The sequence below is a fragment of the Carassius gibelio genome, chromosome B6 (genome assembly GCF_023724105.1).
Source record: "Carassius gibelio isolate Cgi1373 ecotype wild population from Czech Republic chromosome B6, carGib1.2-hapl.c, whole genome shotgun sequence".
Lineage (NCBI taxonomy): Eukaryota > Metazoa > Chordata > Actinopteri > Cypriniformes > Cyprinidae > Carassius > Carassius gibelio.
Window position 1 is genome coordinate 25,878,697 of NC_068401.1, and position 27,077 is coordinate 25,905,773.

The 27,077-nt window shown below is 36.0% G+C and overlaps 1 protein-coding gene across 1 annotated transcript in view; it reads left to right on the forward strand.

The window, feature by feature from the left end:
• Positions 1–7,285: 7,285 nt before the first annotated feature.
• The window catches only part of LOC127959601 (protein unc-50 homolog), a 922,469-nt gene continuing 902,677 nt past the window's right edge, over positions 7,286–27,077 (forward strand). The window contains exon 1 of the mRNA XM_052558877.1: positions 7,286–7,296. The gene's annotated coding sequence lies outside the window, so the exon portion shown is untranslated. The remainder of the gene's footprint in view (positions 7,297–27,077) is intronic.

Sequence of the window (27,077 nt, forward strand, 5' to 3'; positions counted from 1 at the left end):
ACTGTTTAACTTTAATGAATATAGCACAATCTTAAACCGTTTTTTTTAATTCAATGTAATCAGATTCCATTTTAAAGAGTATTTAAACTGAATGCATTCATATCATTACCAGTGTTTTTGATAATACATTTGTTTTAAAACACAGAATAATCATACTAATAATAATAATAATAATAATAATAATAATAATAAAATAATAATAATAATACAACTCATAACACAGAATGAAATAAAACATGCCATGGTTTGTTTATCAATTAAATTGACTAAACATTATTATTATTATTATTATTATTATTATTATTATTATTATTATTATAATTATTATTATAATTATTATTATTATTACATTGTATTAAACTATTAAACTATTAAAATATAGGACCCAAGTGTTTTTATGCAGTTATTATCCTTTTAATGCAATTTAAATGTATTATAATTATTTGTTTACTGTATATGTTTTCATCACTGCAAGCAATTCAAACAAAATAAATTGAGTTTTAAAAGCACCACTTTTAGAAAAACAAGAACATCTTTCTTAATCTCATTGTTCTCACGTCTAATGCTTCATGAAATGTGTTAAAATCTGTGACAGTAAAACAGCATAATAAACAGCATAATGATAAAAGAAAAGAAAATGATACAGACTAATTATGAGCTGTTCTGACAGACTTTTTAACAGCTCTGTTGTTGAAGATTTAACGGAGAACAAAAACAGAACAATAAATAAGTGTAAACCATAAATATGATCTTTTTCAGTGTGAATACACATCTATTTTAATGACATTTTAAATGAGCAAAAATGTCAGACATCTACAGAGTAGAAACTCTTTGACAGTGTTTCCACATCCGCGTTCAAACTCTTGCAGAGCTAGACTTTTGCAGGATAAAATGTAAAGCAGCATAGTTAATTCTGCTTTTAGAGGAGAGTTATCTAAAATAAAAACACTCGTAATATCAACCCTGTACCTTTTCAGCAAGATTTTTTTTTTCCTGGCAGACTTTTGATTTTCTTTCATTAAGCTTGTCCACCTGAAAGTTGAATGTTAATTCAAGCAATCCAATTATAGAAATGTGGTGTCGCAAATACTAATTAATTGTTTCTTGCTTTGCTTTTAAAGGGCAACAATCTTGTAAAGTGCAAGCAAATTAATAATAGTTGTGAAGAGTAAAATAGTGACCTTGTAGATGCATATTGAATAAGTGTATAAGACCTTTCATCTCTTTGTAGGTCTGATGAATTATTAAATCTGTTATGTCATGGGACACTGCGCATATGAAATGACAGTGAGGTTTATAAAATGAGTTGCTGTGTTTAAATAAGAGGGATAGAGGGAAAAGTCATGCATTCTTGCACACGTTGCCTCAGTTCTCCTTTGAGACCATTCTGCCGGTAAGACTTGTGTGCAATTTCACATTTTCCCATCACTCTGTGGCATAAAACCAATCGCCCATATGTAATTTGCTATCCTAGCCAGCAACGCAAAGAGGAAAACTGTCACGTCAAGACATTAACACAGACAAGCTCGGGGGTTAGCGTGCAGATTTGGATTAAGCGGATATATTTTGATCTTCCGTGTCAAATAAAAGGTTAAAATACCTCCAGAAGCGAAACAGAGGGATTACCGTTATAAACATAAAACAGGCCCACAAACCTGAATCGCTGGCCCTTGCAGCATCTTTCAAGGGTGCCTGGCTCACTACAGCTGCAAATGAGCAAAAACAGTTTTGTGGAATAATTCGGATTCAAAAGCACGAGCACGTCGTCACCTCAGGGATGGAATATTCCTTTCAGAGGAACCAAACGTTCCTGGATCAAAAAATGAACTCGAGGCGTGATGATGCCAAAACATAGCATAAGACCAAATATATTGTGAGAGCCCTGTCAGAGTGCATCGCCAGTGGTGAAAACAGCAACGGCATGAAATTCATGCTTAAAAAATCTCTTTAATTACAAGGAACCTTCCTACCAAATATTTTATTTGCATTCAATTAAATGTAAGAATCACAAATATCCACATCACCTTCCTGTGGGAGCTGTTGAATACAGGTAGATTCCTGCTTTGTTGAATGCTTTTTTACTCTTTAAATAAATCATAAGTTTATTAAAAATTCTCTAGGTAAAAGTATTAACCTGAGAGATGCTTCCACATGCATAATGGGACTGTGATTGAATGCTGTTTGGTTTGTGCAACTTTAACAAGCCGTTCACAGCGCTAGTCATTTGCTCGCGGCTGCAGGTGGTCAGACGGCACACGCAGGTGGGTTCTGAAGATCCGAAAACATGACTGATTTTTAACAAGCTGCTTTTGACTTGGAAAGATCCAGGTGCTTAACAGAATCAATAATAAGCTGGCCTGCTGTTCATGATCTTGTCAGTCAAGGAGGTCTAAGGAGTCATACGGTTAAAAGCTAGTTGTTTTTTACTGCTGCTGGTTATAAATTGGCTGAATATGATTGCTGGAAAAGAAAACGGACTCTCAAGGTACCCTACCATTCAAAAATCTGGGGTCAGTAAGTTAAATAAATGCTGTTATATTTGACTTTCAATTTATTCAAAAAATGCATAATTAAACGAATCACAGTTTCCACAAGTCTTGCTAAAGGATTGCAAAAGTTGCAAACCTCACTAAATGAATAAACAATTAAATGTCTCATAAAATATTTAGTTTGAACTCCTGTGGTTGATAAACAATATTTTCTGATCATTTGTTAAAGATTTTTTAAATTTTTTCACCCTCTGTGGGAAAGTGTCTGATTTGTTTCTTGCTTTGACATCCTGTTGCTCTCACACGCTTTCGAAATTCCTCCTTTGTTCTGTAAAACTCATAACAACCCAATAGAAAACCTCTCTTTTTTTTCTTTGTTGCAGTCCTTTTTTGTGGCTTATTCTGTTTGAATCAGCTTGATGTACTGATTTGCTCTTTATGAAGGTCAGTAATCACACAACTGAGTCATATTGATCAGAGGGACGTGTGGTTGTGATGGTGAAGGAAATCAATCACTGTTGTCTTACATTCTATTGCAGAGAACAAAGTCAGACTCGATCAAACCTCCTCAATAACACAGTAGAAGCCAATTCTGTGATTGCGAGGACTGAAGCAAATAACATCTGTCTAATTTGTCACTTTTCAATCCCAAGAGAGACACAATACAAAGAACTGTGTGCTTCTGGAGCATCGAGGAAATGTCCGCGGTTAAAAAACATCAAGGTTAAGCTGACACTAACAAGACGGGAGAAAGTTTGCACAAAAGTTTTGGCCGCAGTTTGATCAAGGCTTGAGATGTTAGACTCCGCAAGAAAAAGCACAATAATCTGTGAATGGATTTACAGAAATTTACCATGGTCACCATACTAAAATACCACATTTACGACACTACAGTTATTGTCCTTGATCTCCTGAAAAGTGTAAAAAGCAAGTTTTGTTACTTCTCGGTGCATGTCTGGTAGATTTGAGGCCATATATGCCAGAGTAGATGTTAAAGCTATAGTTCATTATATATGTTTATTTATTTTTGTCCAGATGCTTAATATGAGAATATCCATCCCCCCAAAATTGCACTTGCCTATCACTACTATCACAAGCAAACAGAAAAATTTTGTCTAGTAAAAAAAAAAAAAAGTTTACGGTTAAGGCTTTTAACTAGCCTTGGTCACATTTGTTAATTTGATATATTATGAACAGTAACTCATATATTTTTAGAACAACATGAGAGTGAGTAAATTACATACTTTTCATTTGGGTGAACTATCCCTTTAATTAGAATACAGCAATTAATTTTAGCTCTGGTCTGTTAAATTTCGAAATTAAACATTAAGATTAATAAATGCTTTAGAAGGTTTTCTTTCTTTCTTCTTTCTTTTTCATTGTTAGTTCTTGTGACGACTAATAAAAGAGGAGGAAGCAATTGCAGGCAATCAGATGAAGTTTATTGAAATTAGAGTCCAGAATGTTGGCAATGGGAAAGAAGGTCTACGGTGGCGTGAGAAGAGCTGGATGGTGAAGTCGATGGTGAAGGTGAAGACGGTCAATGGATGAAACCAGGAATGGACCGGAACACTGACACGAAGACGACAACACGAACACAATCCAGAACACGAACACGGGAGACGGTAATCCAACAGGGAAGCTGAGACATGAATGAGGATCTGACAACAGACGGAGAGATGAGTGAGTTTATGTGAGCTTATTCGAAACGGAACGCATCTGAATATTCTGGGTTGAAAGCCACACTCTTTGACCGACGACGTAACGGGGAGGCTTCGACCGGTGGCGATCGGCCTTAGCCTTGGTGCGCGACCTAGCCTGGAGCAGAGCTCTGCGAGCTCTGGTCCAGGTGCAGTGACACCTCTGGACTAGTGCGTGTGCGGAGGGGACCGAAACCTCGGATTCCGTACTGACAAAATTAGGTGGTTGGTACCCTAAACTACACTTAAATGGAGACATGCCCGTAGATGACACTGGTAAAGAATTGTGTGCGTACTCCACAATTGAGAGTTGCTGACACCAGGACGAAGGATTATTGGAAGCCAAACATCGCAAAACCCTGTGTTTGAGGGAGGTGAGAGGAATGTTGAGTTTAGTAGCAAACTTAAAGTCCATGAAACTACCCTCGGCCCCAGAATCCAACAAAGCGTGATGATCAAGTGCGTGGGTGGACCACCGTAGACTCACCGGAAGGAGTGTCGATGTAGATGAGGTCTTCCTGGCAGAGATCCCACCCGATAGTAGCCTCCGTTTTACTATCGGCCTTGGTCTTTTTACCGGACAGCGCTGGTTGTGATGTTCTTGGCTGCCGCAGTATAAACATAGTCCCAGGGATCTCCGCCTGATCCTCTCCTCCCGGGAGAGCCGAGCTCGCCCCACCTGCATGGGTTCAAGATCTCCAGGTGGGCTGACCGCAACCTCTGAGCGCTGACGCTGAGCCTCCGGTCTGGTCGCGAGAACTGCTCTCCCCCTCCGTCTGGCGGCTAGGTCGAGTCGGTTGTCTACTCTGATGGTGAGGTCGATCAGGCAATTGAGAGAAGTGGGGAGCTCGACGGCGCGGATCTCCTGTTGGATGCGGTCAGCCAACCCATGCAGGAAGTGATCCCACTGCGCCTCTTCGTTCCACTTACACACCGCCGTCCCCCAGAGGGCAGCCCTCCCCGTCAGTAGTGACAAGACGAATGCCACCTTCACATGCGGGGCTGCAGGGCGAAGTGCAGAGAACAATGAGACAGAAAGGATCGACAAAACTCTGGCTCACCCGCATATTTCTCAGGGATGGGGAGGCGTGGTTCGGACTGGGAAATCCCCCCGGAGACAATCGGCGGTGTGGGTGGCGTGGGAGGCGCAGCGGGTGGCGGTTGTAGTTGATGTTGAGCCTGGAGAGCGAGCTCGGACACCTTCGTCACCATTGCTTGGAAGGCTCGACCCATCTCATCTATCGCCTTGTCTTGGCGATCCATACAACCAACGGCTCTCTGCAGAAATTCCTCCAGATGAGATGGGGAGCGATCGCCTGCTGCTTCCATGATGGTCAGATCCTACTGTGACGACTAATAAAAGAGGAGGAAGCAATTGCAGGCAATCCGATGAAGTTTATTGAAATTAGAGTCCAGAATGTTGGCAATGGGAAAGAAGGTCTACGGTGGCGTGAGAAGAGCTGGATGGTGAAGTCGATGGTGAAGGTGAAGACGGTCAATGGATGAAACCAGGAATGGACCGGAACACTGACACGAAGACGACAACACGAACACAATCCAGAACACGAACACGGGAGACGGTAATCCAACAGGGAAGCTGAGACATGAATGAGGATCTGACAACAGACGGAGAGATGAGTGAGTTTATGTAGCTGAGTGGAGATGAGGATCAGCTGGAGCGAGACAATCAACACACAGGTGACAACAATCAACCAGACGAGCACATGGAGACTACGTGAGTACAAAAACAAACACAAAACATGACACGGAGGAAACAATGGATTTCCTACCGTGACAGTTCTAGGTTAACCAATGTAGTCAATGTTTATAAATGCAACCTTGTTTTAATGTTACCAAAGTTCCTTCTGTTTATGATGCGTCTGCATTTAATTAAAATAATCAGTGATATTGTGGAATAATATTACAATTTTAAACAACTGTTTTCTGTTGTAATACTGTATGTTTCAAAATGTAATTTATTTCTATGATCAAAGCTGAATTTTCAGTATCATTACTGTCTTCAGTGTCACATGATCCTTCAGAAATCATTCTAATATACTGATTTTCTGTTCAATAAAAATGTCTTAACATCATTGTTAAAATCAATGTTCATCAATGTTATGCTGCTTTATATATTCTTTTTTTGTCGTTGAAAACATGATACATTTTTGTAACCGTAAAAGTTGCGAAATGTAAGTTTTTAACTTTTTAAATGGTAGTGTGAGATGTGTGTGGTTAAATATGTATAACCTTTTGTTTGTTTGTTTGTTTTTAATAGGGGACCATTTTTCCTACTTAAAAAAAAAAAAAAAAATTGTCTGGTCTAAACTGGCTGATATTTATAAAGTTGCAGAGGTCTTAATGACACACCTGGCCATAGCAGAGTGATGACAGCGCTACAGATTGCAGGCCGAGGAGAGTGAAAAACACAATTAATGGCCTGCATACCTGAGGGAGAGAGGGGCGGTGGGCAGACCTGCTCCACGCTGAAGAGGAACATGTGTTTGCCTGAAGTCCTGAGCGGCTGTTTACCTCCTCACACACATGCACTGCTGCTGAAGTAGCAGCATTTAACAAGATCAGGTGTTCTTTTCTCCCTCTCTCTCGTCCGCAACTAAGCTCCCCAAATTCACTTTGGGTGTAATTACATTTGACCCAGATGAGCATGCACTTGATATCATGGCAATGATTAATGCCAGGCTATTTGGTTGCTTTCGGAAAGCCTTGGATGTGTCTTATGTTACAGGAACGGAGGGGGCAGTGAGTGATGCTGTGTTTGTATTAGTTAAAATGCTTTAGAGGCAGAGACATCAAGACAGGTGGTGTTGTCCTGTCTGTGGTCACATATTACTGTGTTAGACCTTATCTGACGCTGATTCTCTGTTCTTATAGTGAGCCTAGGTAGGCATCATTCAGAAACCCTTGTTATTAGTGATACCGTAGGTCATTAAGTGAACTGCATCCAGGAACTTACTGCTCATGCTTGCACAAGTAACGTACAAGAGACGGAATGTGATTCATGGCTGGATATACTTATGGTGACATTCTTTTGTGTTTTTCACAGGGACTAAAAACACGAGGATAAAAAGGAGTTGGAAATATCTTTGCATACCAGTGATATACTGTTGATGAACATCCTAACACGTCAACACTGATAAGAGTGACGTTTAGATGAAAACGTGAATATGTGCTTTTCATCTCCATAACAATTTTTTTTTTTTTTTTTCTGTAATTTGAATGTACTGTATATAATTTGCTATTGTCATTTTCACCCTTGTTTTAAAAAATAAATCAAAGCACAGTCTGGGTAAATAATTGCAGCCTTTAGAAACTGTCATACCATAACTTATATGTGATAAATTAATATATATAGTATATAATCAACCTGAATTTAAATTCACTGTACGAGTAATTTTGTCCTAAATTATATTAAACTGCCTTTAAAAAGTGAATTGAATCTTGTATAACTTAAAGAAAGAAATATAACACAAAATAATAATAATTGAAGATTTTAAAGTTAAAAAATGTGTTTGATTTGATCATTTCAAAGGGGCATGTAACTCAATGTAATAAATAAATGAATAAAATAAAGTCCACTGACTTCAGCTTAAGTCATTTAGATTTGCATTATATTAAACTGAAGTTTTCAAATTCTAACTGGATCTTGAAATTGGTTAAATCATTTTTTTGATGAGTCAAAGTAATAAAATTGCCATGACTTATTGATCATATAATCAATTGTGAGTCGATTCTCCTGTGCTGAACACTATTTGCCTGCCACACTAAATTGTTGTACAACAATCCAAAATCCATCATGTTTGATGTTCTGTCACACGATGAAGTTTATATGGACAGTGGACAGTGCGGGCAGCTTATTAGATTTTGGAAAAGAGCCAGGAAGTGTGACCTTCGGTGTGAGTATTTGCCTGTGTGTGTGAGGGAACATCTGACTGAGTGACTAAACGTGGCATGTGCTTTCTGCCAGGCCTGTGGCCCAGTGTGGAGCAGTAATCCCATTACTCATGCCACAGAGTAAAAGAACGCACAAATGTGCCTCTGGACACGTGAAACCAGAGGTGGATACATTAAAGACACGTGAAGATCACATTCAATTCCATACAAGGAACAACAAACAGCAGATTGTGCATGTTATATCGTATGTTTTATGAGGTGGTGGCATTTTTTTGTAATGTTATCAATATTCAATCAAAAGTGACAGTTTTATTTTATTTTGTTTTAATTTGTTATTAAAAATATATATATATATATATATATACATAAGTGTTATTTAATGTTAAGTAAACATTGTTTAAACCTAAAAATACATTTTTGTTAATTTTATATTTTTCTGTTTTATTATTATTTTATTGTCAATTTTTGAAAGTATTACACAAACAGTTGTCAAGCAATAAACAATTTCCATTCAAAGAAATGAGTCAAAAATAAATTATTCACACAAGTGTGCATTAACGTGACAGTTTAAAACGTGTTTTTTTTTTTTTTTTTGCATTGCTCATAAAGGACTCTTACCTGTACAGCTGAGGACTGAGGGAGGGAAGGAGAAACATTTGCAGATGTTGTACGGCACAGCGTACTGTAATAATTCTGCAGAGTTTCCTGCTGCGTCGCAGTAATTGGATGATACGCTGAAGTATGTAATGAGAGACCTGCTGCATAAATATGAAAACACTTCATACAGCTGTGAAGTGATGGCAATTCACAGATAAATAGAGTATTGAGACCCTGAGATCTAATGTAGCTGATATCTCTTCACCTCTCACAGGTGGCAATTAACAAGGTAAGACAATCTTAATCATGGCAGGGTTTTTCCACTTTATTTCCTCCTGTAATGCACTGTTCTGTTTTTTTATTTCTCTTCTATTTTTTTTCCAGATCTGTATAAAGGTGAAGCGTAACTGTGAAGCGTCTCTTTCCTCAGTGTGAATGTTCGCAGCTGTGTCTTACCAGGTGAATGGTGTGTCTTCTAGGAGCATGAAGTGTCTAGGACTACTTGAGTGCCTTCAACTCATATTACATGGCTGACAGGTTGATGGAAACCTTGACTGCCTCTGAATATTTAACTGGAGAGGCCTTGGAGGAATTTGAATCCACTAAAAAAAGTTTGAGAGGTATTTTTTTTTTTTTATCGATCTAGAAGGCCGGTCTGGTTCAAAGGAGGCCACACACCCAGCAACTGTCCTCTCTGGTTTATGTGACCACAGTTGTGATGACAAAGGTTATTGTGTCATCACAACCCTTGTTTTATTTAATAGAGTTATCACCACCTAAGCCTTTATTCATGAATACGATTGATGACTTTATTCCTGCTGTTAATATATTGCTGACCGTTTTGTTTTTTCAGGCTTCCCCTTAAATAAATCAGTTTTGTATTTTGCATTTTGCATTTTATTATGAAAGTATTATATATAACTATTATTTTATGGGACATTTATAATAATAATAATCATCATCATAAAAGCAGCACAGATATTTCATCATTGGAAATAATAAGAAAAGATTTATGACCAGCAAATAAGAAGAATAAAGTAAATTGTTCCATCCGTCTTTTTTATGTAATTTAGTTCACAACAACACAATGATTAAATAAATAAATAAATTAATTAATTTTAGGGCCGGGACTTTAACGCGTTAATTGAGATTAATTAATTTAAAAAATTTCCCGCATTTTTTATAACTTATTTTTGCACCACGGAACGTTTCTCACTAGACGCGTTTCGGCGGACCGATTATACTGAAGCACCAACTAGCGTTCGCATTTCGCCGCAGCAACACATCGAGCCTCAAGTATCACCTCAACGCAAAACATATAGCAGCTAGCGTGGACTTTACACTTATGTTGAACTATGTATTATTTTGTTGGTGCAACTGGCAGTTTATGTTGAACTCTTTATTGTTTTGGCCAAGGTTATTGAGAGTTGGACTTAGTATGTTATGGCCTCTGAAGCAACAGAGAGATGTTTTCTAATAGTCAGTGTTTCCAATGTTCTGAATGTAATTGACAGTATTGTGTTTTACTTAAAAAACACTTTACAGAAGGTTCCAGCACCTATAAGCTACCTGAATTTCTGAAATGTACTATTTCTAAATTGTTTCTAAATATGCTATTGCTACACTTCATGGCAAAAATTGCACTGGTCTGCTAGACTTGGTTGAACAAAAATAAACTATTTTGTTGCTTAAGCTTATGTATTCAGTCATTATTCAATGGTATACAATAAATCCATGTGAAAAAAAATTACTTCTCACTGTTCTCAGGTCAAATATTTATATGCGATTAAAATGCGATTAATTTAGATTAATTAATTACAAAGCCTCTAATTAATTAGATTAATTTTTTTAATCGAGTCCCGGCCCTAATTAATTTATAAATAATAACAATAAAAAAATACTGCCATTACTTCAACAATGTAATCTATGTTTTACAGACAAAGAACATTTATTTATTTATTTTCAAAGTTTATTTACAGTTAATTTATTTTTTATTAATTAACACTAGAAATAATGCCTTATTTGTGTTCTACTAGATAACCAGAGCATCGTAACTCTAAACAGCTTTATATTTATTTCTGTGTATGAAAAAAAAAGTGTAATTTCTGTTATTATATTTCCAACATAGAAAGATTTCTGAAGGATCACGAGACACTGAAGATGAGTAATGATGCTGAAAATTCAGCTTTGCATCACAGGAATAAATTACATTATAAAGCGGCTAGTTCCGGTCATTGATTCTGATTGGTTGAGCCGCGTTCAAAGCTGTTGTAAATGACTCTACAAACATACACATTTATTTACATTTGTGTGTTGCTTGGTAACCACTTTGCTGCAACCACAACTGTTTCTGAGGAACTACATTGTTTGGCAGAAGAATGGTGTTTATATTAATATCATTACACTTTATTTGCTCGGTTTTATTTTGTGAAACCTTATGGAATAGCCATTTATAAAAGCAATAAGCCCCAATAAGCTGTGGTTTTCAGTGAATTTATAACAGCTAAGGGGTTTTACGCACTCTGCTTCGCATCGTGGGGATAACAATACCCCTTAGCCGTAATAAATTCTCTGTAAACCACAGCTTCTTGCGGCTTATTCCTTTATTTTAAAATATGTTCAAATAGAAAAGAGTTATTTAAAATTATAGTATTTTACAGTATTATGGTTTTTCACTGTATTTTTTGATCAAATTAGTTTAGCCTTGGCGTGTATATGTTACAGTCTCTAAAGGAAGATGAAAAAGTCTGGGATAATCCACAACAGATCATAACCATAACAGTTCGCCCCTCCTGGAATGGCACGTCCTCGTGCCGACAAAAGCCGGGAGCCAAGGTGGAGCCGATGGGTCAGAGGGCCGAGGTGGAGTCCGGGTCTTGAAGGCTGGAGGCGGAGACAGGGGATCCTCTAACCACAAGGTAGCTGGTGATAGGAAGTCCCAAAGAACATGCGCAGATGTGCATGGAAATTTTGGCGAGTCATTTTCTAACAATGCACAAATTACAGAACACAGACGAAACATCTCATTTACATGTCAACCAAAGCAGTATATCAAGCACAGTGCAAATTAGAGCAGTAACAAATAAAGAATAAAGAAACAAAGAAGCCATAGTATGTGAAAAGAACTGGAGGCCAAAAACTGCAAGAAGTTGCAAGAAGTTTTGATAGACCTGGTATTGCATGATTCCTAGTTGAAGGTTTCAAGTCGTCTTTTATTTCCTGATGCAAATGATACATATCAATGCTTGACAAATTATATGTTCGTGATCTTCTTGCATTCACACACTCTCTCATCTCTGCAGTGCCTCACCCTAGCAACAGTTAATTCAAGCGCAAAATAGTTTTAGACATTATTTTTCGTGGGCATTAAATGATGGCATATGATCCATTTGAATACTGTCCTTCCATAAATTTTGCATCTGAAAGGTAAAGTCCTAGAAATGCATATTCATTAAGGTTAGGTGCAAAAATAACTGTGTCCATGACTTTTCAGCGCTAATTCTTCACTGCGCATCTTTAGTAAAACCTTACAGTTATATTTTAATGCCAAAATAGTTTGCAAAACAGTTTGCACTGGCCCAGTCACACTTTCCTGTTGCGCTGCATGTTTGCTGTTGCATGCAATTTGACAACACAATGAATATGAAAGATGTTGTATAATTACTGTTTCTGCATACCCCCCACTTCATATTCAGACTCTATACGAACCCATTTATGACATATATTTCCCCATACCTTCAGAAACCATTAAAAACTGAAAGATGTTCAAGGCATTTTATTGTTAAAAATAGATCCGACAGTTCTTGGTTCTATAGGGTAAATGCACTGAAAAGATCTTTCATAAATGCATTGAGATGAGCTCTGTGGCATTTCCAGGAAGCGAAAAGGATCACCTCCAAGGTCAGGTTGAAAGAAAGCAGCAGAGCAGTCATAGGCATGTCCACACACACTCATAGAAACACATGGCATGCCCAGCTTGTGAGTGCTGTCAGGCCTCTGGAGAGGACCATCTGCTTTCTCAAATTTACCTCCTCCTAAGTGGCATTCTGTCCTTCTGGAAACCTGACACCACCACGCCAAATTAGACACCAATTAGTGAGATATGCATCGAACAGTAATTCTTTATCTGGCATCTATTTTGGGTTCCCGGAGGATGCCACCACTGTACCTGCCAGAACATATGAATTATCATTCACCTATAAAGCTACAGGGAGAGAAACTCGCTCGGAAGACTTTTATGCAGTGTAATATATCAGCCATTATGTTTCGATATTCATATTCATATTCAAAGTATATTGAAGCAGCTGCCAAGTGCTTGTGTTCCAGTCTTGAAATGACGCTCTTTGAATTGCCAGCATTTCAATAAAATTTCATAAAGGACCATTCACTCACTCCTAATGAAGGAGCATTGATGGATGATAGCCTAAAACAGTTCCATTGCTTATTTAGTGACTGTCTTTCTGCAGTTTCACAATAAGGCTGTTAATACAATCATTAACATCAATCCAATTACACAAAACATCTTTGTGAGAGAAGATTTAATTCTGTTCTTTCAAAAAGACTAAGCTAGGATTAAAATAGTCACAGATTGTTCTCTGACTCTCTCATGCATATTGTGCACAAAAAAAAAAAAAAAAAAAAAAATGGCTGCAATTATCAGCTCAAACCTGATTGGATGGCATATATGTTTTTAATCAGTTGTTGGGAGGATGAACTGTAGTTCCTAGGCTCCTACAGCAAGTGTTTCTGAAGAAGACTAGTAATTGCAGATTGCAAGTTTTATGCTTTTGAATTTTAAAAGATAGAAAAAATTTGGTTTGAGAAGTATCAAGTAAACATTCATAAAAACGTGAAATGCCATTCACAATACTTCAAAACAATATGCATTTAAAGGGGAAACTGATCTTATTATTATAATATTAATATATATGCAGTCTTTTTTTTCAAATACACATTTATTTATTTATGCAAATTAGTGGGGTAAAATTGTAACAACACTTCACATTACACACTATTTCACAACAGTACTAATATTATTAATACTGCAAAATTACCCCTAACTTTTGATCATTATGTATGTTTATGCAGTGCAATTCTATTATTGCGGCATATTTTATTACATCACTAAATGATCAACAATAATAAGCAAACCTGTAAATTCCTCTTTAAGATTTTCTGTCCTTCAAGTCACATGATGACATAAGTTATGATCGGTCACTTTACTAGAGGTTCATACAGTCTTTTCCTGGCCGTGTGGGTGGCCTTGACTTGAAAGAGGTCAAGTGTAGGGTCACACAATCGTTGAAGAGAAAGAAGAAGCTGACTGATGTCTCAAGCACGTCTTTGGCGATGACATTTCAATGTTTGCCTCCTTTGGGGTGTATTTGTCCTTGTTTGGACATAGATTCACCATGAAATGATGGAACGTTGTTGGAGCCACATGGAATTTCACAGTCAAGGAAAAGAAAACTTTGAAGACAATTTAGATTCTCCTTCAATTGATCTCCTGAGAAGAGGCTTCACTCTCTTCCGTGCAAGGACAGTATTGCTGCAGAGGAGGCTTGTGCTATTGAGTTTTAGAGCTGAGCCGAGTCTCTCCTGGAGAAATGCAACACTGGCGTAATGAAGAGAGGGGACCTTGACAAGATATCAAATCATCCAGGGGCACGAACGGGAGGGTGGGCGATCGAGAGCGAGCGAGGGAGAGACAGAGGAGACAAGAACAAGAAAGAAAGAGTACATCACAACATCTTGCCCTCTGCTGTACTGTCTACTGACTTGCAGTCTTGACACTGCAATTAAAATACCTCTGTCTTGCCTGACCTTTATTTTCTCTCCTCCGAGACCAATAAATACTGCCCGTATTCGTCACCTTAAACAAGCCTCGAGTGTAGACGAGTCAAACAGGTATGTATGCGAAATGCAGCGTGGGATGCATAGCAGCTGTCCAATTAAAGAAGGTAGAGGAGAACAAAGCCAAAAGAGGAGATGGACAGTCCCCAGATACCTCCGGCTGTTCAGACATCACTGCTGTAGGCTCAGATTTCAGCACGAGGTGTCATGGTTCACTTCCCAAGATGTTAAATGGTTCATACAGCTGTGAAAAAAAAGAAAGTGGAGGTTTGATGCACATCAGTATTTTGTCATGTTGTCATATTTTTCAAGACAGTTTTGATTTTGTGTGTATTATCCCAATTATAATAGTAAGAAAAACAACAACAGCAGCAACAATGATAATAGTAGTAATACTTTTTCATAATAAAATTTATGCCAAGTAATATACAGTAGATATTTGGTTTAACTTGATGGTTTTTAATCGTTGACAAGCAGTGTATTAGTACTGAATTGGAGACTGTTACATATAGATGCTAATCTGTATACTGTATATATATATATATATATATATATATATATATATATATATATATATATATATAAACAGATTTGGTTAATCCAATCAGATTGTAGAGTGGGAACAATCCATTTTACAATAGTAATATGTTTATTCTTTTTAGCCTGTTTACTGTGTTTACCATCATATATGTTCATGTATATAGTTGTATTTATGTATATGTTCATTTAAATATTAATATAGAACTGGGAGTTGGTGCCCTACACAAACAGTGTACTTTGCGTATAGGAAGCGGTGGTACATATGTTCCATGTAAGTGGAAAAGTAAGTCATACAGGTTTGTAACAACATGATGGATATGCTTTATTTATTTATTTATTTATTATTATTATTTATTTTTTTGATAAACTAATGCTTTAAAATACTGAGTATGTCTACAAGAAAGTAAAATTTGGTGCAGCCAAATGAAGCTCAATTTAATTTGCAGCAAGCAGGAACCAGGGGAAAAAAGCTCCTGGGTATTTTGAGGAGGAGGGTTCTGAGTAAATGTGTACAGATGACGCCTCATTAGCTTCTAGCGCTGCACAGCGGTTCCTCTTTAAAACGACATTACTGTGAATGTGCCCTACTGTAAATGAGTCGCTTAAAGGCCTGCCTGTTGCTACGAGTCCAGACTGCAATGGGGAAAGCTTTCGCCAACGCTCTTCCACATTAGTTTCCATGGGGATTGGTACTTCATTCAACTAAGTGTTGCTTTTATTTGTGAATCACAATTGATGTTCTATATAATAATGTGTACGTCTAAATTTAGAAGCGGCATGGTTTCTTTGAAAAACAGTTTCGTAATGTAGTCCAAAATAATCAATAGAGAAGATTGCAAACACTTTTGCTGTCAGCAGTCTCTTTCACGGCCTCAAATATACTTCATAACTCCTAACAAAAGTCCTCAAAGAGCCGCTGTGGTATTATGAGTCCACATGTGCCCTCTGAACTGTCTGAATGGTGTCTCAGATCTTGGAATGCAACCAAGGACAGTTGGGTATGAGGCCACTCTCCACATGGGCCATAGCTGTGAATAGTTTGATACAGACACTCTCGCGTCACTCCTGGGAGCCAATTCATCAGTGGCAATAGAGCGATACAGTGATCACTTGCATTTCAGCGGCCTTGCTTCCAGTTTTTGTCCCATTTATTTTCTCTGTAGGCTTTTCAAAGGATGTTTAATAAAGATTTTTATAACAAACTCTTCATTGAGTTACAAAGTTATATCAAACTCTTCGATGAATCACATAATTTAAAATGTTATACACTTCCTTTCAAAAAATGTGTGATCGGTAAGATTGTTAAAGTTTTTTTAAAGAATTATTTTATGCCCATTAAGACTTTATTTATTTGATCAAGAAAAAAGTAATATTGTGAAATTGTATTACAATTTAAAGTAATGGTTTTCTATTGTAATTTACTTTCAAATGTAATTCATTTCTGTGATGCTAAGTAAAATTTTCAGCATCATTGCTCCAGTGTAATTTTGGAACCTGTGAATAGTTTTTTTTTTTTTTTAAATGAATAAAAAAAGTATAAAAAAAAAAAAAAACAGTTGTGTGTATATATATATAAGCATATCATAAGCATGAGGAATTGAGGGTCTATTTATATAGGGTGTCTAATCAGTGTGAATTGCTTGCATGTGCAGTCAGAAGTCAGGTGGTTTAGAGCAATGCATGAAAGCATGGATCCATCCTGCCTTGTCTCAACTGTTCAGACTACTGGTGGTGGTGAAATGGTGTGGGGGATATTTTCTTGGCACACTTTGAGCCCCTTAGTACCAATAGAGCATTGTTTAAATGCCACAGTCTACCTAAGTATTGTTTCTGACCATGTCCATCCCTTTATGACTACAGTGTATCCATCTTCTGATGGCTACATCCAGCAGGATAATGCACCATGTCACAAAGCTCAAATCAATAAAGTGGCCAATGAGTGTGTGTGTTGTATATATATATATATATATATATATATATATATATATATATATATATATATATATATATATACATACATACATACATACATACATACACACACACATACATTTAAATTAAATTAAATGTATGCATTTAGCAGATGCTTTTATCCAAAGTGCAGTCCATTCAGGCTATCAATTTTTACCTATCATGTGTTCCCAGGGAATCGAACCCCCAACCTTGCACTTGATAGGGCAATGCTCTACCAATTGAGCTACAAGAGCACTATTTAGAAAATAGACTGAATCTGTAGTAGTATCATATTTACAACTGGCTACATTATAAATATTTAATTAACTATTATAATACTAGTATTACATTACTACTATTATTTGTATTCTTTGGAGTTGGCTCACTGTTAAAAGCAACTCTGTGAAAGAACGGACAGGAAGAGGCATCAGTGGCCAGAGGGACTAGAGCGGTTTGGACAGTCGGATAATTAACTCCTTGTCCAGTGGCTTCTCAGCACATCAGAGAGCTCTTCTCTCTCTTTATGAGTCGCTCTCTTTCTCTCTCTCGCTCTCTGATTGATCAGTTGCTCTGTGAATGTGGCAAGCTAAGCAATGGGAAATAAATCTGTTCGGCACTGAAATGTGAACCTAATCACTTTTTTTTCTTCCTCTGTCTCCTTTATTCAAGCCCATGTGTTGCAGTTTTATTTCTTTTCATCGACATCCAGCTGTTTGCTTGACACTGATATCATATGTAATTTGCATCTCCTGAATGCATGCAGAATACCTCCACCTATCCCCAACAACCCATCAAAACACGCACACGCTCCCTTCCTGTCCACAAGCTGCCCTGTGCCCTCCCTCCCGACCCGTGGCGCACATGTACATACAAACGAATCTGTCCCCTGTCAATACGAATCTGATTTTCCAGAGAGCAGAGGGCTTCCAGGAGGTATTAGCCACCCTCCAGTGAGCTCAACAGAGTCTTAATTAAAGGGCCAGTTGTCTAAAATGACCATGCTGTGCCTACAAATTAAAATGCCACTCTCTCTACCGCCTCTCTGTTTCTGATGGATGTCAGCAGTGCGAGCCAGAGGAGAGATGTGACCAGGTTCACTCTCCTACACAGTCACAACCATGTTTCTTACTCCATAGGGTTTCGAAAAATAGTCATTTTTACGAAACGGGTTGATATTCAGTATTGTAAAACTGAGATTTAAAAAATAAGAGATTTCTAAAAATGAATTCTAACACACATATACATCTACTTTTTTATATTATATTATATTATATTATATTATATTATATTATATTATATTATATTATATTATATTATATTATATTATATTATATTTGGTAGAAAATCTTTGTGCTTGTGTTGTTTTATGCTAGATATATTTAAATAGCATATACTGTAGCAAATTTCATGGTAAATCAAAGCATATTTTGAAATCCTTATAAATCCTTAAATTAAAACAAATTTTAAAATCCGTGTTCTGCAATGCACAACATGGTGTATTGCACAAAGATGCAAATGTCCATTTTTTTGTGTGTAAGAGAAAGTGTCCAATAACATTGGGTTACCAATATAAAGTGCAAATAAATACATAAATAAATCATCTTTTTTTATATAAAGCACTTTTAATGATGATGAAATTTGCTATATAGACATAACATGGAATTCAATTTTAAAATCTGTTGCATAACAAGGATTTTAAAATAAGTACAAATATTATTTAATATACTGTTGTGTGTGTTTGTGTGTGTATGTGTGTTTAGGTAAATTAGCTTTTATAGCACATTTCATGGTCATTAAAAGCACTAGTAATAATAATAATAATAATAATAATAATAATAATAATAATAATAAATTCAAGATTGATATTATTGGACACTTTCATGAACAGAATAATTGGAAATTTGCATTATGGTGCAATACACCTGTCAGTGAAAGTTTATCTTGGACTTATCACTGAGCCAGTTGGAGTGCATTATGGTTTTAGATATTAAGTATACATGTTATTCTGAAAGCATCAGACTTTCACTTATGGCTTTGTATGAGCAAGTGACATTTACATTACATTTACATTACATTTAGTCACTTAGCAGACGCTTTTATCCAAAGCGACTTACAAATGAGGACAATGGAAGCGATCAAAATCAACAAAAGAGCAATTATATACAAGTGCTATAACAAGTCTCAGTAAGCTTAAGGTAGTAAATGTAGCAAGGACTTTTAAATAATATGATAAATAAAAAAGAAAATAGATAGAATAGAAAAAGAATAGAGCAAGCTAGTGTTAGAGGTCTTTTTTCGAATAAACCAGAAGATTGCAAAAATATATATCTGAATAATTAAATCTTTTCATTGCATTTTGATGCATACATAAATTAATTCAGTAAATGTTTTTCTAATGTGGTTTATGCACATCTTCCTGCCACATTAAAAATGTGTACATTTTTGGGAAATTTTATTTGCATCCCCAAATTTGCATAAAATACACTACTATTGGATTCGATGGGATTTTATTTATTTATTTATTTATTTTATGCATCATTAAAGTGAATATAAGAGGAAGGTAAGACTTAAACATAAAAAAAAAAAAAGTTTTCGATGTTAATTGTAATAAGTAATGTTACCTGAGCTAAATCAGCATATTTCAATAGTTCCTGAAGGATCATGTGACACTGGAGACTGGAATGCTGAAAATTCAGCTTTGCATCATAGATAAATAGCATTATATGTATATGTATATGTATATGTATATGTATATGTATATGAATGTAAATTCACTCATCTCAGATGGAGTGTACTTCAATAACAAGTACTGGATCACTATGACTGAAAAAAAACGTTTATATGTCTTAGTTCATGGCCACATTACTGTCAGCATTTAAACAAATTTTTTTTTTCATTAGCAGTGTGTAATCTTGAATGCCGCAAATGTTTATATTGTAAATTGTGTGCCCACTTAAATCTCTTTTTGAAACTGATACACAGTATAAAATATATCTGGTGTCTTTGACCTTGAGTTGTATAGTCCTGTCCTCTGTAAGGTCCTGTATACATGACCACTGCTTTCTGCCACAGAGAGATATGGAGAGATATGATGAGTCTTTCCACAGGTGCCCTTTACTTTGTTTTGCTAGGTTGTCATAAATTGTACTGTCACTGAAAGTGCCAACTGGCTAGTAAACAGAGGTTATTTAAAAATCAGGAGGGGAATCGATACTGCTGTCTTTTTTTTGTCCTTCTCCACTCCTCCTCCTTCTCTCTCTCGCTCTTTGATGTGCCTGCATTTACATAGACACTTTCACACATACGCACACATGCTCACAAACACAAGGTCGCTGGCTAGAGGCTGCATAGCACAAGGACACACTGTATGAGCTGAATGGTGATGCTTTGTCATGCAGGTTCTCTGGACAGTGAGGCTCTTCTGATTGGCTCTGTTTCAATACCTAGTGTGCTGTGCTGATGCTTTCTGAAGGTCCGACCACATTGGTGAAATTTTGCGAGCAAAAAGGTGCATTGTAAAACATAAGTCACTTTCAAATCAAGCACAAGGTAAATGTGATTACTTAAAAATGTAACAGACAGTACGAGCAGTGCATCAAAACTAAACATTCCGATTGTGTTATATTATATCAATGCTGTAGCAATGCTGTAGCAAAATGTTGAAAATTCAACGAACAATGGTAAATATGATCACACATAAACACTCAACGGAGAGCATTATATCTAAATATTTCTGTATAATTTAATAAGCCAAAAAAGTCCATTGTCCATTATCAATAGTGTAGCGATGTACATTGAACAGCTTTCTGCTGATCAATCCAACTGGAACCCAATGTCAAAAAAAGAAAGAAAAAGAAAAAGTAAAAAAATGACTTGATTTTTTGTTTCAGTGATTTTAATGAATGTGAATTCTAAATAAGTGTGACTGCACATAAACACTCGACACAGTGCATCAAAATTGAATCACTCCAGGCATACTGTAATAAAAATTTCACTGAAATTTCAAGAGCAAAAAACAAGTCCATTATCTAGTTTTACATTAGTTGCTTTCAAACCAAGGATATTTATGTCATGCGGCAAATCTGCGCCAAATCTGCATGTCAAACTTGAACCCATTTTGAAAACTTTTGTTCTCACACAAAATAACATATTGCATGGATTGAAATTATTGGATTGTAATTAAAAAAAAAAAAAAAAAAAACGTAGTAAAAAGTAAAAAGCTAGTTTTTTTTTTTCTTTTTTCTTTTTTTTTTTTTCACCGAACATAAAACAAAATCTAAGGAACATTTTTCCACTGAAAATGATGAAATGATGAAAACAACAAAACCCATCATAAACTAGGCATTTGTTGCATCCAGTGGGGACATAATTACTGATTTTAATGACTTATACTGTCTTTTTACGCATTGAGTTGCGTATCGCGCTGTGCAAACATAAAAAATGTAAGCTACTCTCACAGGAAACAGTCCTCTTTTTTTTTTGAGAGAGAGAGAGAAAGAGAGAGAGAGATAGAGAGAAGAGAGTGTTTTAAAAATACTAGTGCTATGCATTAAATTATTTTACCATTCTAAAATAACACATGCAAATGTTTTTTTTTCTTTGTTGACACAGTAGCAGTAGAAAGTGTCACTTTCAGTCAAAGTTAAGTCAAAAACGCATCAGTTACAGTGAAAAGCAGCATCCTAGACTGCAATGAACTAAAACACTGTTCAATCTGCAACACACTAACACACTTTACAATAATAGAATGTGTTAGTACATTGCAGCGCTAAACAGGTGATATAGTACTGAGAACAAAAATACACAAAACAGTGGGTTTAACAGGATACTTTTCAGTATTGAATACATATTCGATTTATGGTATATTGGAGCTCACAGTGCATTCTGGGTTTACTGTATTCTTGAAGAATACAGTGATATGTTGAATATAATTTGGTTAAAAAAGTTGTTTTGGAAGGCCGCATAATAATGAGGCCTGTTGTTTGGAACATCCGTTTTGTTGGGAATGTACCAGTTCTGCCTAAAAATACTAACTTGCTATAACTCTTGCTATAACAGAGTCAGTGTGTTATAGCAAACACAGGTGTGCAGAGCTCTATAAATGATGATAAGTGGGAGGCTTTTACAGGCGAAATAATATTACAGTTACAATAATATAAAATAAACAAACCCACACACAAATAACAAGCATTTTACAATGTTTTCTCTTTGGCAAATGAAGGAAATGTCTAGATATGTTTGAATACTTTTAATTGAATTTGTGCTTTGTTGTTTGATGGTATAAAATAAATTGAATATGAAATTGAATAACTATACACAATCAAGTAAGAACAAATCAACTGCAGTGTAACTGAACAGCATTTCTAAGACAATTGAATTAAATAGCATTTGGGTTTCCTTCAAAGGGCTCAGTGTTTGTGTCTCACAAGTAATATTAAGCGACTGATCTAATATTTTTATGATCAAATAATGTTGTGTTTTTCTTTACCTCACAAGAGGATAAACAATAGGTTAATCCCGGTCATGCTTCTGAATCATAACTGCACATGGCTCTTCCTAGAAACTATCATTCCATGTCCTTGGGAAATTTGCAATGCCTCTGACCACACTGAAAGTAAACAGCAGGAGGGTATAGACCATTAGATTTGTGCTTAAGTCAGTGAAAGGTCAAACTCATGTTTTTTTTTCAGGTCTTAATACTTGGTTTATTGGTTGAAAAAATTGCACTGCATTACCCTCTTATGGGTAGAGGGAATAATTCTTAATGCTTAGTGTCTTAGGACCTCACGGAGCAAGACCTTTGAGACTGAGATGCAACAAAAACTGTTGATAAAAAACTAAAATGCTCAGAACAAGGTTATGTGTTCCTTGTACTTGCTTCTAAACGCCTACGAGGAAAAGTGTATCTAGAAAGCACTGGAGGAGAGGATAGAGATGTTTGCACAACAGAAGATGACTTATACCAAACACCATTACAACAGCATGTATCGACTGCTTTACAAATTCATGGAAGATGAAACCAAATTTACTCTGAGAATTTTAGATATATTGCATATATCTTTCCAAATATCTTATTCCCATTCGCCCTCAAACACACACACACACACACCATGCTGTTGTAACTTATTGAATTACAGGGGAGGTGGGTAACAATTTCCTGTTTCAACTGGGTAACAGTGCAACCAAAGGGCCTATGGGCTGCTGTGGAGATTGAGGTTGTGACCTCCTCATAATGTTTTGTTGACAGATATGATAGCATTTTAAAATGGCTGGGAAGGCAGTGGAGTTATATATATCGGAAACCTGACAAAACCTGGTAAACAGAGGCGAATGTGGCAGAGAACCCGTGATTGACTGACTGAATGAGTCCTGAAGGACAGAGAGCTTTGTGAACGGCAAAAACCACTTAATAATGTTTCTCGACAAAAAGTGTTTTAAAGGTGAAGTTGTAAATAATGCATGTATCCTTCATCATCAAGTAATACTGAGTGGACACTTTTCCATGCAAGAGTTTTAATTTGTCAAAAAAAAAAAAAAAAAGACTTGGTAAATGGTATAGTGCATCTTTTTTGAGATGAATCTTAAATAGTTCATGGTAAACATTTCATTTCTTAAGATTCAACAAAAAAGGTCCTTGTATTTGCCTCGGACTGCATGTCTGTTAATAATAAAGGAAACATTTCCAGTGTCTGAATGGCATAAAATGTTGAAATGGCCTGTTTTGCACTAGTGCATGAATGTGTATCACAAAAAGAGCTGTGTACTCAGACAGGAGAAGGTTCCTCTTGCTGATGGTTGATCTTCTCTTTCTTCATGAATAGGATGGCAACACTGCAAACATGAGGTTTCTATTTCTGACAGACCGTCTGATCATAGTAACTGCCATTTTTAAGTTCTGCTTCACTTCACACAAATCCAGCTAACTGAGGTCAGTTTTTGGGACATCTCACATGTGGAAACAATTAAACCCTTTCCTTGTTGATTAGCGAAAAGTTCAGTAACAGTGTCAGCTCACTTGAGTGTGGAGTATATGAGGACGAATCTGGTGACAGAAGTGCAAGAATAAAAGTTTATGGACCATGAAATATTGAAAGTGGACCTTCAGGATGAAGGCTGACTTTGATATTGGCTGATTTCATAAATGTTTTCATAAATGTCTGACAGTGTTGATTAATAGTATGAGCTGTGAAGCTTTAAAAAGAAGGTATGTAGCATTTATTGCAATCAATGGAATGATAAAATCTGAATAAATGTGTTGTAATAAAGCTGTATTCTCCTTCTAACCAAACAATAGCAAAAAGTAATACTTTTTTAATATACTGTATCTGTATATTTTTATGCCATCTTATGAGAACTGTTGGGAGAGCATTTGATGTGGCTAAACAATTGAAATTTTACACTTTATAGCTCCATATTATTTCTGTGAAGACAACAATTATTGCTTTGATGCTTAGTAAGAATATTGTATACATCTGAGTCATATGAAGCTGACCTTATCAGTTACACCAAAAATCGCTCATTATTTCTCTAATTGTTGAAAATGAAAGCTGAAACATAATGAATTGTATAAGTTTCCTTTGTTACAGTCCATTCCCAATAAATGTGATAGTTTATTTTAAACTTATTTTTTCCAAACATACAACTGTAAAAAAAATGTTTTTATAAAAAATACAAGATAAAATAAAGTAAGGCACTGACATGCTTTGCTTGCCTAAGAGTATAGACTATAAATATAGACTATTAAGTGGCACTTTAGAGGCACAATTCATTACATGTCTGATGGTTTTGCAACTGCACAAGCAGTTCGTGTGCAACCAGGCAAGTGTTTCTTTCATGCTATGGACTGTGACTGAAATTTGTAGCATTAAAAATGCATCTGAGGAATGACAACACAATCTTCTAAGAGGCCACTGCGCAGTCTGTCAATACAGTCCCCTGGCACGGTAAAAATAGAACGGGAAATGGGAACAGGGAGTGCGAGAGAGCTTATGAAACTTGTGTTTTTACAAAAAATATTGGAGAAAAAAGTCAGGTAACATTAGGTTTGCACATTAGATGCTCTTTTACATTATTCATTAGCAGGGTAAAACATCTCCTGTATATTTCGAGTTGAGACGTGGTCCATGTTGGAACCCATTTGTAGCCTCTGAAAAGTACAGATGTGACATTAGAAACAGCTCCATGACCTGACTGGAGCGGTTATCCAGCCGAGCAAGACAGGAAATGGAGGAGCTAGATGCTTATCTGTCACCCGTTGCAAAAGCACATTTCAGTTCGATAAAGTTAACTTGATGGGATTTTAAAAGTTGCAAGTGGAAGACAGAGTAGGAGTCAGGGTTTTTTGGAAAAGATAATGGAAGAAGGAAAAAGAAAAACGAGAAGTTGGACGTATGGAAAAGAGCAATTTAGTGTCACAATTTTTTTGGGGGAAAATGGTTCTTTATCACTTTTTGAACATCGCTTGTCTCTATTCTAATAAACCTAATTATTATTTTTTTTTTTTGTGGTGGTTTTCAGCTGGTGAGTAATTATCTGTCTCATTCAGCTGGAAATAATTCTAAATGCTAACTAAACTATGTAATTGTGCAAACCAAACATCCCATTAATGCAAACACAGAATCATGCTTATAGCATAAAAATTTTATGTAAGTATATACAGTTTTTTTTTTTTTTTTTTTTTTTTTTTTTTTACAAAGTTCTCTTTACAAGTTATGTACAAGAAAAGTAAAAATAATTAAAATAAAAATAATTTTAAATTATTATTTAAAAATAATTAATAAAAAAAAGAAAGAAAAAAAGAAGAAAACTATTATTTTTATTTATTATTTTAAGGCAAATTAAGGGCAATGGAATCTGCTCACCCCTAGAAACCTTAATAAATGGGAACACGATCTAGACCCAACCCTAAGTTTCAAAAGGTTGGATATGGTAAACACGTCAGATATGGTAAACACGGCTTGTGTGAATCCTAATTTTGTCAAAGTTATTGACTGCTGAAACTGTTTCAATTGAGACATTTAGAAAACCCAACTTGTTCTGTCTGTGCCAAGTTAATGATTTTAAATGTTGTTGAGCCAACGCAGTTTGTGTTTAATTTAAATCATTTGTAAGTCCTTTTTCCCCATATAAATAGTTCTTATAAAGTGTTGGGTTACCATTTGATTCCTAATGTAAAGAATAAATAATGGAGTTTGGAAACCAGACTGAACCAAACCAAAACTAGTACCTGAAAACAAATTCAGTGATCGGTAGACCTAAATCAGGTTAGATGGCATATTAAATTTAACATTGATGTAAACAGGTTTGTGAAGACTAGAAGTCTTTACAGTGGTACACACCGTATAAAGGTACTAACTAGATCATGTGATTTTCACAATTCACTTTCAAATCTGTTTTATGGAGTTTCTGTCTACTGTTCATTTATTTATTTATTTGTTTATGTATTTATTATTATTATTATTATTATTATTATTATCATTGTTTCCATTTTATCTGCTGAACTATTGATAAGTTGTTAAACAATAGTAGGAATCATTGAACACACTGTACTTCTCCCTTACAGCCTCGTTTTCATTCCTGTCAAAAATTTAACTGGCACTTCCCTGACTAAGGTCTCTAATTTATTTGATCTCCAAACCCTGTTGGAAAGATCGTCTTAGTCTAGCATAAGTTTCCATACTGGTTTTTGCAGCAGAGAAACACCAGCTCAAAAAACTTTAGACATGGAAAAATGGTTCTTTATAAGAAGCGTTTGTTGTTGTTGTTGTTGTTGAATTTGGCATACAGAACCTTAGTTTTGAAGCATTTGAAACAAAAGTCAAACTGCAAAAAGATAAACACCATTTATCCCACTGCTATTGTTAGTGAGGACTCCTGAAGATGAACTTCTCTCCCGCTGAAAACAGCAGCGTTTAATGAAGGGGGAAACAGTCGTGTTGCAGTGGTCTCTCCCTTGACTCTGGCTTGGCACGCCTCTGAAACTGACACATAGAGCGGATCATCATTCTTGAGTGTGTTTAGGTTAAGGTCTAGA